Raw genomic sequence first — 12,601 nt, 5'->3', positions numbered from 1 at the left:
AAGTGACCCTCCCTTGTTCATCTGCACCTCCCAAGCTTCATCCGAAACATAATAAGGAGGGGAGAGAAGGGCATTAGTTAATCTATGAAGTCACCTCGAAGTTATTGCTTTCAAGACAGAATGGCCTATGAATTCCAGATAATTAGGGAGTACAGTCTGTTATTTCCCAGTTCTATGGCATAGTTCTTATGTTTTGAAGTCTTAACTCAGGACTGGCTTTAGATCTAGAAACTGAGATGCTGAGGCGGTCTAATGACCTCATCAAAACAGCCTGAGGATGCAGTAATGAATTTGTAATGCAGACTGACCTAGGATACCAAAAGATTTTAATAGACAATCTTTGCAAAGTTGAAGGAACATTCACTCTGCCATTTAGAGGCAGTATTAATTCTAACAATTATATTAGGAGAGCAATTGTATTTTAATTTTCGTTTGCTATATCTTTTTCCAATACTTTAGCCATATTTCCCAACATTGAACTACTGAGGCTGGAGGTGTTTTAAATTTGTCCTTTTCTTTTTTTCACATTTCTATGCTTCACAGTAAAAGTGGGTTTGACCAAATAGGGGAAACAAGCACAGCTAAAGCAAGAGAAACTATTTTGGTATCCTTAGCTGTGTTCCGTAACTGGCCTCTGTTGCCTCCATCCCGCCTTCATTAACTGAAGCATTAGTCAATGCAAGTCTTATATAAGGTAGTCTTTCCTGAAAACCAGTCATTCTCAAGGGGATAGAAAGAACTGGAAGTGCTGGCTCTCAGGGGACAACATCTTAGATATGAGAATGGCATGTGATCCCCAAGAAATACATATGCAACTGAACTGTATATAAATACATAGCAAGTTGTACAGCATGTCTTGGTACTACAGTGTCACAGGGGTTGAAGACATAGACAGAAAAGGTCAAAATGACTCCTTTTCAGGGAAATGGTAAAAGGGTTGAGGAATGCCACTTTTAAATCAGAAGCATCCCATTGCCTTCTCAAAAGGTGTACTTACACAGAAATGCTCTCTTTTCAAGTTTATGCTGGGTTGTCCCATCTTAGCGGAAGGAAGGCATGTTGCTATGGCTCCAAGCATAAACCAAGAACAGACTTTTTACTGTCTTTCTATACTGCTTTAATAATAGCAATCAAACAGTGATGATTTCCCTCTGCCTTCAAGCATTTTCAGTCACAATTTTCTCTTTGCCAAATTAAAGTATAATTGGAAAATAACTCCATTGTTGGTTATTAAAGCATCCTTTTGAATTATTGTCTTGAAAACTGAATCTTTCTCGCCATTAGCAATATGCCTTTCCTTGCTCTAAAGTTTTCTTGTGCATTAGTTATGAAATCAGAATTGTCTTGAATAGCTATCTTGTAGGTTTGTGCAAATCTCATTCCACTTTTAAGGTGTTTATGACATTTGCCCTTGATCTTCTTTTAAGGATTGATTTTACGTTTAATTATGTAAATGTGTATAGATCTGTATATACCTATGTACAAAAGAATACAGGTGCTTTCATCCCTTAAGAGAACATCAACTCCCCTTGAGCCGGACTTACAAACAGTTGTGAGTCACCAATAAAAGTGTCGGCCCTGAACTCAATGATAAACTTTGCAAGAACAGCAAGTGCTCTTAACTACTGAGCCTTCTGTCTACCTCCACTTTCTCCTTTGTCTTGAAAATGTCTTTAAATATGTATTTTCTTATCTTTTTATATCTATGTATATATGTACATGTTTGTGCTACATTAATGTGCATAAACTAAGCCAAGTAGCACTGTCTGTCCTTAGATATATCAATTACATGCATACATTGCAAGCAGAATAAGTATTAATATTTCATACATACATTTAAATTTTATTTTATTTATTGGTATATTGCACACACACACACACACACACACACACGCGCGCGCGCGCGCGTGTGTGTGTGTGTGTGTGTGTGTGTGTGTGTGTGTGTGTGCAAGCACACAGATGCCAGAAAACATATGTATATGTCAGGGAACAACATTTGAGTGTTAATTCTCTTATTTCACCTTGGTCTCTAGGACTCAAACTCAGCACAGCAAATACCTGACTTCATAGAGCCATTTCACAGTACCACATATATTTATTTATAAGCTGAGTCCTTTAGAAAGGCTCCTCTGCAGTTGAGATTTTGTGCTGATGTTATGGAGAACCTGAATTTAGTTCTAAGTAACAGTGTTGGGAGACTCACACTCTCTTTTGGCTTCTGTGAGCACCTGCATTCACATGCACAAATGTAAACATATGTGCACCCAATTAAAATTAAAAAATAAAAATCTAAAGAAATATGTGCAGTCAGTTTATTCTTTGTATGCCATCAAATTTATTTTTCTATAGTTCCTCTGAGGATTCCTTTTTATGTAAATAGAAACACTATATGGAAAGTATAATTCCTGCTTGTAATAGGGGTGAGACAAATATTACATTCTTCATTCTCATATGGTCTGTGGCTAACTTGGACAGGGTAGCTGTGACAGAGAACATCTGGCCATAAAGTACAAAGTCTGGCCCTTCATAAAAACGCTCACGGGCCTCTTCTTCATCTGTGTATCACATGACTTCCTTTTATTTCTACTTAGAGGTTGAAAAGAAAGGCTGGATCTCAAATTTTCAAAACCACACTTATCTTTCCGCTCAAACCTGCTCTAACCTGACCTGAGACATTTGGGTTGAGGAGCTACATTCTCCAGTGTTCAAGCTAAAGAGTTACGAATCATTGCCCCACTTTTGGGCCCGCTCAGAAGACTCTTCCCATCAGTCAAACTCTCTTATTGCTCTTTTCAAATATCTAGACATCACAGTCTCCTCACCACCAACCACCAACACACTGCCTTGAACCAATGTAGTAGTTAACTGAATCTCTATCCTAGTATGCTCCTTGAGCATCATTATTATTTACTGACTTATTCTTGTATCTAAAGTGATCTAGATAAAGTGAAAGCAGACTATTAACTTTACCTGTTTCTTACTCTAACTTCCCTTAAAATAGTGACTCACATGCCTTTAATAGCTCATAGAGCCCTTTATGATACTTCTGTTCTCTCTCAACTTCTCCTTCAAATTTTCTAATCCTTATCTTTACTCTAGTCTCTGGACCATTTATACTGCCTCTAAAATACACCATTCCCAGAACTTTGCATCAACTGTGGGTATGATCTTGAACTCTCTTCAATTTCTATTTGACTCATTCCTTCACTTTTCCCTGTACATTTCCTAAGAAAGCTATAGTGGTTATTGCTAATTGTCAACTTGACAGAACCTAGAATCACCTGAGTATATCTGTGAAGTATTGTCTTAGTTAAATTAATTGTGATGGGAAGACCCAGTCCACTGTGGGTGGCACCATTCCCTATGAAAGGGTCCTGAAATATATGAGAAGAGAAATGCATCTGAGAGCAAGCAAGCAAGCAAACACACTTTCATCCATCCTCTGACTTTTACTGTGAATGTGAGGTGGTCATCTGTCTCGGGTTCCTACTGTTGTAACCTTTCTGTGTTGATAGCTTACAATCTGGAATTGTAAACTAATAGACCTCTTTCTCCTAAGTTGCTTTTTGTCAGAATATTTTATCACAGCAACTGGAAAGGAAATGGGAGCTGAGGCCTTGAACATCTTGAGCATAATTGCAACCATCTGCGATTCCAAAGTCTCAGTATCCTGTGTCTTGATCTATTTTCTACACAGTATTTAGTCATGATATCTTTTGATTTGCATGAATATCATTGTTTACTTTCTACTTCTATTTGTTGGAATGTAAACTTATAAAATAGTATTTGGAAAGTTTTAAACTCATTTATTTTGAGTGCCTAGCCCCAAATAGCTCTTATACATATTTTGTGACTAAAATAAAATGACCTTTGGTTCCAAATAATACAAAGTAAAACCGAATGACAAACCTGCACAGCCTGATGCATCTCCTTTAAGACATTTGTATGTGTAAGTATCTCTGTGTTATGTAATTTCTTTTGGATAGTCTTTTGTCTCAACATTGTAAATTATGTATGAAGAAAAAGTGTCTCCAAATTATAATAGAACTTTTAAAATATTTTGACAATGCAATATTTTCATCGAATTTCTTATATACATATAAGGTATTTTGATCATATTACCTCCATAAATTCTCCCAGAGCCTCCTTACACACCCCACCTTCGTGTACTCTTTTTATTTGTATTGCCCATAAACTCATGGGTAAGAGACCATCCACTAACAATGGCTAACTTACCAAGAGCACACCACTAAAGAAAGCTGACTCTTTCATCCAGAGAATCTATTAAAGAATCTGTTAAATATCAACCTATCCTTTAGTTAGTGATGGAGACTCATGAGACAACCTCCCTGCTTCCATGCTGGACAATGGACTCAATGGAGTTTGTGTGGGTCTTTTGTTAGAAACTACAGAGGCTGGAAGTTCCTGACTGCTGTTCTCTTGTCATATCCAGAAGACACTGTCTCACACAGGTGCTTCTTCTGCTCCTGCTTTCTTCCTCTACTCATTTGTGAAGGATATAATTGTCATATTGATACTCCATTTGTGGCAAGCAAACTTATTCTCTGCATACTGGCCAGTTGTTTCTGTACTAACCAATAGCCACTGCACAAATAAACCTGATGATCTCTGTCTGAGAGATGCATTAAACTATGGATCTAGAGATATTAATTTATAATGTAGTTTCATGCCATGATCACTTAGCAAAAATAATAGCAATATATATAAACCTGAGACCTATGAGCTATCCAGGCATGGGTTCTTGGCCAAATTTATAGTACTAAGAATGTGTTTTCTCTTGCAACGTCTTAACTCCAGTCAGAAAGCAATTGGTTACCCCCATAACAATAATGCCACTATTGCACACATGGCCATGCTTGGCTGTTGTAATTATTATTGTTCATAGCTGGGTAAGGCTATTGATTTTTCTCTTCAAGCAGTATAGATAGAGCTTTCTGGCAAAGTGAACTATCCAATATAGCATTGTGGTACCAAGTAGATTTCTCCATGTCATGTGACTAAAGTGTGTGAAATTTTAAGTGAAAAGGCATTGCCATAAGAGTCTGTCTGGTTAGCAACCAAGAACAACAGCAAAAGTCTGTATAATAATAAATTTCTTTGTAAGAACACTTCAGTGCCATGAATGCTAGATCATTGTTTGTACACCCTTCCTTCTAAATACTAATACAAATTTCACACACACATACATAAGATCCATTGTGATCTACTAATACATTTTCTCCTTTATTTGATATTGCAGCATTTTATTCCCAAGTTATCTTAACAATATTTCCAACTTATCAGTATTATAGCAATTTTATTATATATTTTTTTCTTTAACAATTTCAAACATATACACTATGTATTTTGGTGTATCCTCCCTCCCTTGTGATCTATTGACAACCAACAGATTTATAGAAAAAGACAGGAATAGTTTCTACTTATATACCCACTGATTATATATATATATTCCACTTGTATATATTAATATATACCTGCTGGGGCAGGCTCTAATGATTAGATTCAAATTTAGGATAATACGGATGGTAATAATTTAACTTTATGGGAAACAAAATAAAGCCCAAATCAGCTACATTGTTTTGAAAGTCCCTTATGTACTGTTGTCATTTGCAAGCAATTTTATCTAAGTCCATATGAATAATAATGAGTTCTCAGCAAATTCATTATTTTATGAATAGTCTTGACATAAGTTTGACCCCGCCTATACTTGTAATAATTTCTCTTATGAAAACTTCAAGTCTTAACCTGGGCTTTTTAAAAAGCAGAGCATGAGACAAGGATATACATGCATGTATGTATTCAAGATCCCGACATTCCTCCAGGGAAACAGGAGGTGGAAACAAGGGTGTCCAGAAGCCCATGAGCTAGAGAGCCTCATGAACACAGCAGTGAGCAGAAGAGATTGTCTTAAACAACATAAAAGGTGAGAACTATTGTCCATGTTGTTCACTGACCTCCACACATGCATGGAAGCCTGGAGACACCCACACTTACACATATAAAGGTGCACACACACACACACACACACACACACACACACACACACACAGAGTAACTCACAACAGCTTGTACCTACAGTTCCAGGAGCTCTAATGTTCTTGGTTGTCCTCTAAGTGCTCATGCATAAATGTGGTGCATATAAACACATATACTCAGACACACATACACATGAAAATAGTAAATAAATAAGAAAGTTTGATAGCAAGTAAAGCACAGTGATTAGTATGGCAAACATTAAGCAGAGGAAAGAGCATTCCATTACAAAAACCAAAGAAACCAAGAATTATTACCAACACGATAGATCTATATATCACTCTTAATTTTAATAGATTTTACTAGAAAGGTGTAAGTATTTTAAATATCTATACTATATAAAGGATGTAAAAGTTGGCACCACAATTAGGAGATGTTGACAAACCACCATTGCAATGATGACACTAACAAACATCTTCCAGTAGTAGATAGTTCAAAAGTTATTAATATTAGGACATCAGACAAACCCTAACAAGTCAAAGAAATCAACCCTAATAGTGCATGCCGTGTTATTTGTATAGAGGAGATAATTATCAATTCAGACAGAAATTATGTATAGAGTACATTTTTCTCTGATGGAGAATATTTGATTGCTAATTTGACTTTTATGGCTTATTTCATAAATTGTCTATTATGGAGAGGAGAGGCATGTATCAAGCACTTGGTGTGTACTACATAGCTTCATCTCAGACAGCCTTGTGATTTTCCTGAAACCTCATAAATGGCAAAGTTTAAGATGAGATTGGATTGTCAGCAGGAGACTTCTGTCAAAATGCTGACTCCTGCCTCTTGCTAGGTGAAGAGTTGTGGTTGCAGTAGATTTATGTGAATTCCTAAATGGGAAATTGATAGGAGTTCCTTCTCTCTCTCTCTTTTCAGCTATTGTTCTTTTTTCTCCATGTAAACCTTGAATCACTGTCAAAACGAAGAGTTAGTAATTGTACCTACAATTATGAACCTTTACTAGTGTTAATCTAGAAGAAAATAAAAGCTCATCCTATCAACACTGACTAAATCATAACATAAATCATTAGGTGGGGCTCATCTTGCTGCATTACGGAATATTACAGCAAAGGAGCATGAAGGAAAAAGATAAAAGCTTAGAGCTCTTAGAAATGTGACTATCTCTTGCACACAGTGTATCATGTGAACTAAGCTTTGACAACTGTGGAATTTAGATGTATGATTTTTTGTACATACCTCATAAATCATATGAAGAACTATTATATTTAATATTTTATTAAAATTTCACAGAGCTTCTTCAACTAATGTGTCACTTAGATCAGAGAAAGTTGAGGGTAGACACCCTGAGCCCATGTTCACAGCAGCACACACCACCTCCCTTGGAGGAAAAGGAATGAATTATAGGAGGAAAATACTTACTTCTGTCAAAGTGGATCTTTCAATTTATCAACCGACTCCTCCTGTTCCTTCTCCTCTAATTCCTCCTCCTCCTCCTCCTCCTCCTCCTCCTCCTCCTCCTCCTCCTCCTCCTCCTCTTCTCTTCCTCTTCTCCTCTTCCTCCTTCTCCTTCACTTCCTTCTTCTTTTCTTCTTCCTTGCTTTTTAAATCCAAATCCTTAACTTCACTTCAATCAACCTATTAGGCAACTTGAAGGTTTTTCAAGATTTATGGGTGTGCAGGGCTGAGTGATTAATGCATGCTTTCTTTAAAAATCCTACTTTCTTACTCATATAGTAAGCAGTTTACAAATACAGCATTAGGGAGAACATGGACCAAAAGACAAAAATTTGAAGCACCACAAAAGCTGATATGAAGGAGTACTAGAGTTTGGTGTGTTTAGAATATGTGTTTCTCAGCTAAAACTATAGGATTCAGGTCTCTTACAGTCCAAAGAGTTCCTACTGGAAGGGTTGCCACTAGACTATATCAATTATAGGAATACTAGGTATGCAAGGCTCCACATTCCCCTTGTTTTCCTGCTTTGGGTAAATGATATCTTCACATGCAAGGTAAAATGCTGTTTCCACTTCCAGTATTTAGTCTGAAAAACCTACATCAGTTCTCAAGTATTTAAAATACAATTGCAATGGGGTTGCAGGCTAAAATCCCTAAGATGGGAGATCTTTCCATCTTCTGAGATCTTCTTTGATTTCTTTCTTCAGAGACTTGAAGTTCTTATCATACAGATCTTTCACTTCCTTAGTTAAAGTCACACCAAGGTATTTCATATTATTTGTGACTATTGTAAAGGGTGTTGTTACCCTAATTTCTTACTCAGCCTATTTATCCTTTGTGTAGAAAAAGGCCACTGATTTGTCTGAGTTAATTTTATTTCCATCTACTGCACTGAGGTTGTTAATAGAGTTTAGGAGTTCTCTGGTGGAATTTTTGGGGTCACTTATATATATTCTCATAGCTTCTGCAAATAGTGATATTTTGACTTCTTCCTTTCCAGTTTGTATCCCATTGACCTCCTTTTGTTGTCAAATTGCTCTGGCTAGGACTTCAAGTACTATATTGAATAGGAAGGGAGAGAGTGGGCAGCCTTGTCTGGACCCTGATTTTAGTGGGATTGCTTCAAGTTTCTCTCCATTTAGTTTGATGTTGGCTACTGGTTTGCTGTAGATTGCTTTTATTATGTTTAGGTATGGGCCTTGAATTCCTGATCTTTCCAAGACTTTTATCATGAAGGGGTGTTGGATTTTGTCAAATGCTTTCTCAGCATCTAATGAGATGATCATGTGGTTTTTGTCTTTGAGTTTGTTTATATAGTGTATTACCTTGATGGATTTCGGTATATGGAACAATCCCTGCATCCATGGGATGAAGCCTACTTGATCATAGTGTATGATCATTTTAATGTGTTCTTGGATTCAGTTTGCAAGAATTTCATTGGATATTTTTGCATTGATATTCATAAAGGAAATTGGTCTGAAGTTCTCTTTCTTTGTTGGATCTTTATGTTGTTTAAGTATCAGTGTAATTGTGGCTTCATAGAATGAATTGGGTAGAGTACCTTCTGTTTCTATTTTATGGAGTAGTTTGAGGAGTATTGGAATTAGGTCTTCTTTGAAGGTCTGATAGAACTCTGCAGTAAACCCATCTGGTCCTGTTTTGTTTTTTTTTGTTGTTGTTGTTTTTTGTTTTTTGTTTTTTTTGTTTTTTTTTTTTGTTTTTGTTGGGAGACTATTAATGACTGTATGACTGTTTCTATTTCTTTAGGGGATATGCGACTGTTTAGATCATTAATCAGATCCTGATTTGACTTTGGTACCTGGTATCTGTCTAGAAAATTTTCCATTTCATTCAGGTTTTGCTATTCCCACTCCAGTGAAGTCTGCCTATGGGGTCAAAAGTCCTGGAGGCAGTCAAGTGGCAAAGAGTTTCAAGGAAACTCAGCCTTCTGGAACCTTGGCATTCTCATAGTCTGTATACTCAAACCTTGTCCCTGCCTTAGTATGGTATATGCGCTCTTTCAGTATTGTTTTATTATAAGTGACTTTAAAGATTAAATTTTGACATAGGTAAGCCTCCACCAATGTTCCAACTTCCTAGAAAATCCTTGTAGCTGATGAGCTTGGAATTCAGTAGGAATTCAGGGAGAATGTTACCTATTCAGTAACATTCAAGTTTACTTCTAGTAGAGACAGTGAAACTAATTAGGCATTACAAAGAACAGAGCTAGAATAGCTCAGGGCTATCTGCAGAGTGATTAATTAGGACAATAGCAGAGTCCCATCCAAAGAAGGGAATACACAATGGCCTAGTGAATAGGTGGATTAGCCATGAAAGAGTTAGTGAATCCCCCTGGGACAGGTTTCTTCACTAGGCCCAAAGAAACTGTATAATAAGATATTTACTAAGAACCCCTGGTGGTGTTTAACAATAGACTAGCATTACACCTGGCTCCATTCTAAGTGGTAAAAGAGGCCTGGTTCCCACCATCTTTTGATGTATGCATTTCTTTTGTTTTGTGTCTCTGTAACTTGGTGGATGTGTCCTGCCTAGCTTTTCTTGTTTTTTTCTTCTGTATAAAAAAGTCCACTTTTCCTTTGGACATTACACTCAGATTTAACACACCCTCTAATGTCGCATCTGTTTGTCACCCCTATTCCCACTGCCTCTATGCCCATCTGTCTGAGACTCTGATTCACACGGATTGAGAAGGGCCAAGTCCATGGCAAGGTTTCCCAATTGTGTTGAGTATAGGCTTTTGTAGTAGGATCTGATGATTTTTTTTATTTCCTCATATTTTCTTGTTATATCTCTCTTTTCATTTCTGATTTTGTTAATTAGCAAACTGTCCCCGTGCCCTCTAATTAGTCTAGCTAAGGGTTTATCTATCTTGTTGATTTTCTCAATTAATTTTTTTAAATTATTCACTTTACACCCTCACTGTCCACCTCCCAGCTACTCCCTCCCCCAACCATTCTGCATCTGCCTGTACCTTCTCTGAGTGGGTGAGACCCCTGGGTATCTCTTCCAGCCCACCCTGGCACTTCAAGACTGTACAAGTCTAGGCATGTCTCCCACTGAGGCCACACAATGCAGCCTAGCTAGTAGAACATATCTCACATATAGGCAACAGATTTGGGGATAGCTCCCATTCCAGTTGCTTAGGACCCATATGAAGGCCAAAGCCATCATTTTAATTTTTGAGATGAAGTTACTATTTTGTGGAGGTTAGTAAGCATAGTACTATATCAAATAAAGAATGTAGTGAATATTTAAAGCATACTCTACTGACAGGTAAACGAAATCGAAGTCATCAATGCATCCCTCTGGCCTCACATGTGCCGCTTGGTATTTTCCATGATTCCTCAAATTTGTTTGTACAGGGTTTGTGATAAAAAAAAATACTGGTTGCTTAACATATTAATTTCAAGGTCTCATCCAGTATCTTAATACAAGGTGAGATAAATATGACGAGTCTTTGATGGAAGGAATCCCCACTGCACTCATGGAAAGTTGCTAGTAAGCTCCATTCATCATTATTTCTGATGTGAGTTCAAGGTTTTTTGTTTGTTTGTTTGTTTGTTTGTTTTAATTACATGTGCCAAAGAATCAAAATACATTCACGTTTCCCCCAGAGGTACATGAGGGCAGTTTCTACTTTATTCAGAAGGAACCTTTTTACACGTTTTGTTTCCATATGACTGTGTGTGCAGACAGTGAGAGTGAAAGGTGTCTGGCTCTTATGACTGGCTCTAGAGTTTGCAGTAAAACATGTGGTTCCTTGCTTAGAAACCTAGAGCTCCTGAGCTGGAAAGAACCTTTGACATCAGTCCCTCAACTTTACAGAAGAGAAAAGCAGAACCTAGAAAACGAAAGCACCTTTTTCAGGGCAGCAGACCCAGCCTGTGGCTGAGGCAGGACTGGAATGTTCATTTGCTTTGTTCTGCTGTTCATTATCCTCCACCATACAGTCCCCGTTTACATACTCACCCTCCAGTAATTTGTTTGACCTGTTAGCTTGTAGTAAGCTCTGTACAGTCCTTCATTGTGTGTACTCAAGGGAGATGCTCTTCTTCCTTTGATGCCTGGTGCCCACTCTACGAAGACAGTTGGGAAGCAAGAGTGTCCTGACCTTAGAATCAACACGTGTTGTGTTTTCTTCTAATTAATTAGATTCTAGCTCTGCAACTCTATTGTGAGTTCTATAACTGGACAGACTTCCTCTTCAGAACTGGTTGCTGCAAACTGAGGGCACACAAGTGGCTTTTATTTTATGGGGCTGCTTTGATGAGTTATTCTATTATCCTTAGCTCTGGTTCTATTTGACACTTTTGGTTTGACTTTTGCTAAAACCACTTATTTTTATGTTATATTGCTTTAAGTAATCTTAAAATACAAATCCTTCTTAACAGAAAAGAAATAGATACATGCATATGGAATTGACTTTTGTAGGTCACTTCATCATCACAGTTCTTTTGATATTAAAGTTTATTTGGATTATGTCTCAAAGTCTTCTCTTGTGCAACTCGATTAGTTTAACATCTTCAGGCTTGGGCTACTCTCTTCTGATGGATTTATAGCATGAACATGACATGATGAAATTAAGTTATTTGTAACTTGTTTATATAATTTGATTTGCCTGAACTATGTCTGAACCTGAATTTAAAACCACAAAAGATAAATAGTGGAATTTGTATAGGAAGTATCCCATACAAATATGAAAATATATTAATCTTCACTTCATTTTTAAAATTCTTCTCTCCAGATAAAATATTTACTTTATTGTGAATTTCCTAGATACTGAGCCATCATTCATGTAGTAGACAAATTCCCTAGAATGTAGACTTTAGCTCTGCAGGATGTTTTTACTCTGGTATTTCATATTTATTACATTGAGAAATCATTACCAATATGTAGTCTTTTATAGATTAACTAAAACTTTATTTATAATTCTAGCTTGTGTTCGCAGTCTGCTCAGGGTCTATAATGCTCAAGCTTGGTTTGAAAGTTAATTTACTTTAGAAAGTAAGGTCAGCTACTGATGAACTGAAAAACAAGATGTCTCATTAGTCATTCCATCAGATTTTCTAGCTAGTCAGCCATGTGAGCCCTTCTCTGACTGTTATGT

This window comes from Mus musculus, chromosome 12, assembly GCF_000001635.26.
Source record: "Mus musculus strain C57BL/6J chromosome 12, GRCm38.p6 C57BL/6J".
In the NCBI taxonomy this organism is placed as follows: domain Eukaryota; kingdom Metazoa; phylum Chordata; class Mammalia; order Rodentia; family Muridae; genus Mus; species Mus musculus.
The sequence above is the reverse complement of the archived record's forward strand: the minus strand, read 5'-3'. Positions refer to the sequence as shown.